The sequence below is a fragment of the Oncorhynchus kisutch genome, linkage group LG5 (assembly GCF_002021735.2).
Source record: "Oncorhynchus kisutch isolate 150728-3 linkage group LG5, Okis_V2, whole genome shotgun sequence".
Lineage (NCBI taxonomy): Eukaryota > Metazoa > Chordata > Actinopteri > Salmoniformes > Salmonidae > Oncorhynchus > Oncorhynchus kisutch.
This window is the reverse complement of record NC_034178.2, coordinates 12,800,023-12,806,711: the sequence shown is the minus strand read 5'-3', so window position 1 is coordinate 12,806,711 and position 6,689 is coordinate 12,800,023. Positions and strand designations below refer to the sequence as shown.

The 6,689-nt window shown below is 42.7% G+C and overlaps 1 long non-coding RNA gene across 1 annotated transcript; it reads left to right on the top strand.

Moving 5' to 3' along the window:
• Window positions 1-3,188: 3,188 nt before the first annotated feature.
• On the top strand, window positions 3,189-5,683 carry LOC109890666 (uncharacterized). The gene is made up of 3 exons (XR_002255441.2): window positions 3,189-3,281; window positions 5,116-5,213; window positions 5,429-5,683. It is a non-coding gene; the product is annotated as an uncharacterized LOC109890666 (long non-coding RNA).
• Window positions 5,684-6,689: the final 1,006 nt, after the last annotated feature.

The window sequence follows — 6,689 nt, the reverse complement described above, 5'->3', positions numbered from 1 at the left end:
ATAGGTGGAGAACATTGTCCAGAACAATGCTACGTCAATAACGTATATGGTATCTCTGCGTTGCTCACTCTATCCCATCTATCTGTTCTGCAGTGGTGTGGAACAGCCACTGTCACAACGGAGGAGAGTGTTTGTCTCCTGATGAGTGTGCCTGTCTGCCTGGCTGGACCGGACCCTCCTGTGAGACAGGTACAGCTCTGGTCCTGGACACTTTCTTTTAGTTTATTAGGATCCTCATTAGCTGTTGCGCATGCAGCAAGCTACCCTTCCTGGTGTGTTCCTCTGTCCTTCTGCTTGCTCTTTGGGGTCTAGTTTGGGCTACTGTAAAGCACTGAGTGACAACTGTCGATGTATGAAGGGCTTTATAAACACATTTGATTGATTGATTGATTGATTGATTGATTGGTCAGTTGATTGGTTGAGTGTCTGTCCTCCAGCTGTGTGCTCCCCTATGTGTCTGAACGGAGGGACTTGTCTTCGTCTGAACACCTGTGTCTGTCCCCGGGGCTTCTACGGCGCCCAGTAGCGGTGAATTGCACGGTAAATTGCACTCTTCATTTAATTGTTGCACTTAGGAGACACTTTTATCCAACGTGACTTACAGTAAAGTGGCTGCGTACGTTTTTTAGTGTGTGGCCTCCACAACCTTGTCGTTGCTAGCATCACACTCTTACCAGCTGAGCCACACACACACAACGTTCAGTCTGCCCATGTCCTTGCCCACATACTGTCCTGACGACAACACAGAGTCATGGGCCTGCTGTGGGAGTTTTGATTTGTGCATTTACTTGTTGAATGAAAGGAAAACTAATCCAATAGATTGACAGAGGTTTAGGTGCATCTCTTTCTCTCGCTCTCTCTCTCTCGCTCTCTCTCTCTCTCTCTCTATTTCTCTCTCCCCACTCTCTCTCTCAACCCCATTGCTCCCCACCTCTCTTTATCGCTCTCTTTCTCCATCTCTCCTCTCTCTCTCTCTTTCTCCATCTCTCCCCTCTCTTTCTATCTCTTGCTGTTTCCCAGCTGTCTGCAGCCCTCCCTGTAAGAATGGGGGCGTATGCATGAGAAACAGCGTCTGCTCCTGCGCCGAGGGATACACCGGGTGGCGCTGTGAAAAAAGTGAATAAAGCCACGCCACCTCCCCCTCCTCCTCCACCTGCTCCTCATTCCCCTCCTCTTCCTCCACCCCCCCCCCTCTCTTCGTCCTCTACCCCTCCTCCTCGTCATCTATTACCCACCACCATATGTGTGTCAGTCTGACAAAGTGCCCTCAACACAGTGGAGCCAGTTAATTCCAGAGCTGTGTTAATGTACAGCATATTGGCGGGTAAATTGAGCCATATGGATGAGGGAAGCATTTGATGGATGCACCCAGTAAGAGGCGCCCGCCCGAGGGAGCAGGAACCAACATTTCAGAGCTTCATGTGGAGACTGGGTATAGTCAAATTGATGCTATGGAGTGCTATTGACTAAAAGTAGTGATGCATGCAGGGGGTTTTACGTGAAGGTTTTAATTTAGCTATACATTACCAACCTGCTACTAATGGGTTATTAGTGCCGTGATAGCTTCAGCAATGTGCTCATGGTAGAACTGGCTGTCCTCTGCACCGCATTGATTACGCCTATCAGGTGCAGTAAATGCACGGGTCAGTTGCCAATCTCTCTCTGCCCTGTGAGATACTGTGGATCGTTATTCTGGTTAATGCGTAGGAGCTGAGGTGGTAAGTTCCAGCCTCTCCCTCTCCATCCCGCCCTCCCCCTTATGCAGGTGTATGTGAGCCCATGTGCATGAGCGGCGGGCGGTGCGCGGGCCCAGATGTGTGCGACTGTCCATCTGGATGGAGAGGAAAGCGGTGCGGTAAACGTCCGTGGGCTCCCGCAGGAGTTCCACAGTTTGCACCGGCCACCTGTAAACAGACGCCTCCACGCTAGCTGTGGAGGCGTGTGCGTACGAAAACAATTAATCATGGCATTTGGGATGTGTAGTGGTTCACCGACAGCAGGCGCTCACAAACAAGCATTTAATAGCAGCAGGTAGTCACCTAGAATGTTTAACCGCTTGTGAAGCGCTTTATGCAAAAGCATGTTTTATGGACGCAATATGGACACAATTACAACATGCCAAGAGATATTCTGATGTCACTCTGTTTATTTCAATGGTTCCTACATTAGGACTTCATAACACATTCAGAACGATACATTCAGAATGTTCATAAGCCATACATAACACATTCAGAATGTTCATAAGCCATACATAACACATTCAGAATGTTCATAAGCCATACATAACACATGCAGAATGTTCATAAGCCATACATAACACATTCAGAATGTTCATAAGCCATACATAACACATGCAGAATGTTCATAAGCCATACATAACACATTCAGAATGATACATTCAGAACATTCATAAGCCATACATAACACATTCAGAATGTTCATAAGCCATACATAACACATGCAGAATGTTCATAAGCCATACATAACACATTCAGAATGTTCATAAGCCATACATAACACATTCATAACGATACATTCAGAACGTTCATAAGCCATACATAACACATTCAGAATGTTCATAAGCCATACATAACACATTCAGAATGTTCATAAGCCATACATAACACATGCAGAATGTTCATAAGCCATACATAACACATTCAGAATGTTCATAAGCCATACATAACACATTCATAACGATACATTCAGAACGTTCATAAGCCATACATAACACATTCAGAATGTTCATAAGCCATACATAACACATTCAGAATGTTCATAAGCCATACATAACACATTCAGAATGTTCATAAGCCATACATAACACATTCAGAATGTTCATAAGCCATACATAACACATTCAGAACGTTCATAAGCCATACATAACACATTCAGAATGTTCATAAGCCATACATAACACATTCAGAATGTTCATAAGCCATACATAACACATGCAGAATGTTCATAAGCCATACATAACACATGCAGAATGTTCATAAGCCATACATAACACATTCAGAATGTTCATAAGCCATACATAACACATTCAGAACGATACATTCAGAACGTTCACAAGCCATACATAACACATTCATAAGCTATTCGTAACTCATTCATAAGCCAGAGTTAACTCATTCATCGGCAATGGTTTGTGAATTGATTGATGTTGTGTTGTCGCTCCCCATCCACTTGTCTACAGAAGCGTCTGAATGGAGGAGAGTGTGTTGGCCATAACACTTGCCACTGTCCTCCAGGCTGGCAGGGCATGCTATGCCAAGTCCGTAAGTACGCCTACATTCGCGAGCCTACACTCACGCACACACACACACTCACGCACACACACACACACACTCACATACACACACTCACATACACACACACTCTTCCTCTCTGAAGAAAGTGGTGTGTTTAGGTTAATTATCTGAAATTGTCTGTTTAATTGCATCCCACCACCCTAGTTCTTCTGTGGAGAGTGGAACTCTCTCTGTGACAAATGTTCTGTCTCCTTCCCCTGTTACATGTGTCTAGCGTAGGCCAGGTCTCTACTACAATTACATTGTTAGGTGTAGACCAGAGGAGGCTGGTGGGGGGAGCTATAGGAGGACAGGCTCATTGTAATGGCTAGAAGTCAAACCTGAGGTTTCCTTATGTTTGATGTGTTTGATACTGTTCCATTCAATCCATTCCAGCCATCACAATGAGCCCGTCCTCCTATAGCTCCTCCCACCAGCCTCCTCTGGTGTTGACTCCTGAGACCAGCTCTACACAGTCCTGGGCTGGTTTATGATACCAATGAGATACCGATTTAGACAGTGGTTATTCCCCCAGAGTTACCGCTGATAAACATCTTTATTTATTTCTTTATTTTCTAAAGGGGTAGATCAGCTTTAATATTGCAGATAGATTGTGGCTTCCATCAATGTAATTGTCTACATAATTTCCAATCCCCCATATATTTTTGGGGAATATATATATATATTATTTTTTTAATGTATATTTTCCTTTATTATGTTCCCCTAACCCTACCCCCCCTCCCCTAACCCTACCCCCCCCCCCTAACCCCCCCCCCCCCCCCCTAACCCTACCCCCCCTCCCCTAACCCTACCCCCCCCCCCTAACCCTACCACCCCTCCCCTAATTGGAGTGAACTAGTGGACAACAACCCTTAGGCTTCTACTTCCAGCTTATTCATACTATATACATTTTTATGGACACAGTATATTTTACAATAGTTCTCTTTTATTGACGTTTATTGCCAGTTTCATACGTCTCTAAAAACGTCCCTCGTCAGCTCACTCTCACCACCACCATGCTTAACAAGCTCTCCGTTAACAACTTTTATCATCTGGTCATCGCAGCAGCAACAACAACAACAACCACCATAACCACGTTAACAATCCGCTGTGTGTGTTGGTTGCACACACAAACACTGACAGCTACATCTCGTCAGAGTATCACTAGTAGTTCCTGCGTGAGCTTGTTCAGCATCCCAGCATTAACCAGCCAACACATGACTTTGAAGAATGACTTGGGAGTCATGAGAGGAACGGAAGCACTTAACTCCCTTTATAGTGAAGTCACCGTACGTAAAGATGATTCATCATTTCTGTTTATCTGTTTACACTGCCTCAGCCCTGTTTATTTCTTTCTATCAAACCACTAATAGCTGTAAGTAAATCTCCCAAGTATACGGCGTAATAAAATCTATAAAATTCAGTCCACACAGGGGTATTCAAGTGTATAATAAAGTCATTCCTGCCTTAAATTCAAAGGCAGTCCCAGTGTTCACATTTAGTTATGCATGGTAATGAGGTTGGATGGGATGATTATGGCGACTGTGTTGTCATGGCTCCATTTTGGCCCCTCTCTGGGACTTACCCAGAATCCTCAGGATGGTAATATGAGTAGAGAGAGATTAGTGTCAGCTCTGTCATTATGACGATGCCATTATTAGGATGCTAGGCTGATTTAGGACTCGTCCCTCACCTGCTGCCTCTCTCTCTCTCTCTCTCTCTCTCTCTCTCTCTCTCTCTCTCTCTCTCTCTCTCTCCTCTGCATTGTGATTTTCATTTCAAATTTGTCATTTCTCCATTGTGATTTCTGTCATTTCTACAGCACTCTGTGAACAGAAGTGTCTTTATGGGAGCCGATGTATCCGCCCTAATGTCTGTGCCTGCAGGAAAGGATATTCAGGGGTCCTGTGTTCCCATAAGGTAAGTAGATACATCACCCCAACACTTACTGTGACTGGAATCAAGAGAGGAATTGGGAATATCATTTGAAAGCTGAGCACCAAGCTCACGCCTGAAAGTCAGAAATCTCTTATTGATGGGGGCTTTTCCACTCTTTTGCATTGGCTGGTCCATTTCAAGATTGTATGAATGCACGGTGGAATAAGTGTGGCCGAAATATGTATGGTGTTTTTCAGCTCCCAATTCCACGAGGCTGATGGAGGTCTGTGAACTATGTACTGAAGATGCTGGGCTGAAACAAGACAATGAAACTCCTAATGGAACCACCACACTGAATATTAGGATTCTCGATGCCCATGGCTTTTGTTTCTTCAAAATAATTTGTAATATACGTCACAATTCCAAAGATTATGATCTGTACATAATATATGTATAATATTTGTATAATACTTTTTCTTAGAACCAATAATACTCTATTTTATCTATTAAAGTCTGGCTTTAAAATAAAAAAAGGTTAAAACAAAGCACAAAACAGTCCTGTATACTGTGGAACAAACTGGCAGTTTTACGATCAAACTAAAAACTTGCTTGGAATTGTTATTTATTTGGTTGTCTGATGTTTTATAATTTTATACTGTTGTACATATGTACAATACATAGTCTCGATCCTCATTCTGCATACAATCATTTCTTAAAATATGAGAAGAAATGTGGTTTGTGTAATGTCTATATTTTTTAAAATGTTTGCTTTATTTAAACAGGTCACCGTTGAGATCAGGGTCTCTTTCGCAAAGGAACCCTGCGCACACAATCTGCACATGCAATTCATAGACCAAATCAAATGGAAATCAGAGAAACAAACTAAAATACAGCACAACAAACAATCAAGAAAACAGCAAATAGTTCCCCAATCAATATTTACATTTTCCCCATGCGGCATCAGAGCATCCAATTCCAGTGTATTTTGCAGTTGGTTCCAGTAATGAGGTGCATTAAAACTAAAAGCTGATTTACCTCATTTGGCCCGAGCAATCTCAAGAGTTAACCAACCATGGTTTGGTCTCTCATATATATATTTTTTATACTTTAACAACAAAGTTAGGTAAGTTGAAAGCTTGTGTAGTAGGGCTTTGTGAACAAATAGAGAGTAATGACTTGATCTATGGGACTTTAATGAGGACCAGCCAACCTTTTGATACAGGATGCAGTGATGAGTATTAAAACTGTTGCCAGTGATAAAACAAATGTCCCTATGGTAGACAGCATCCAAAGGAGAGTAGAGTAGTGACTGCTGCATTCTGGGAAACGGTGTCACCATAATCAAGAACTAGCAAGAAGTGTTTTTACAGTTTATTACAGTTGAAGTCGGAAGTTTACAAATACCTTAGCCAAATACATTTAAACTCAGTTTTTCACAATTCCTGATATTTATATCCTAGCAAACAATCCCTGTCTTAGGTCAGTTAGGATCACCACTTTATTTTAAGAATGTGAAAT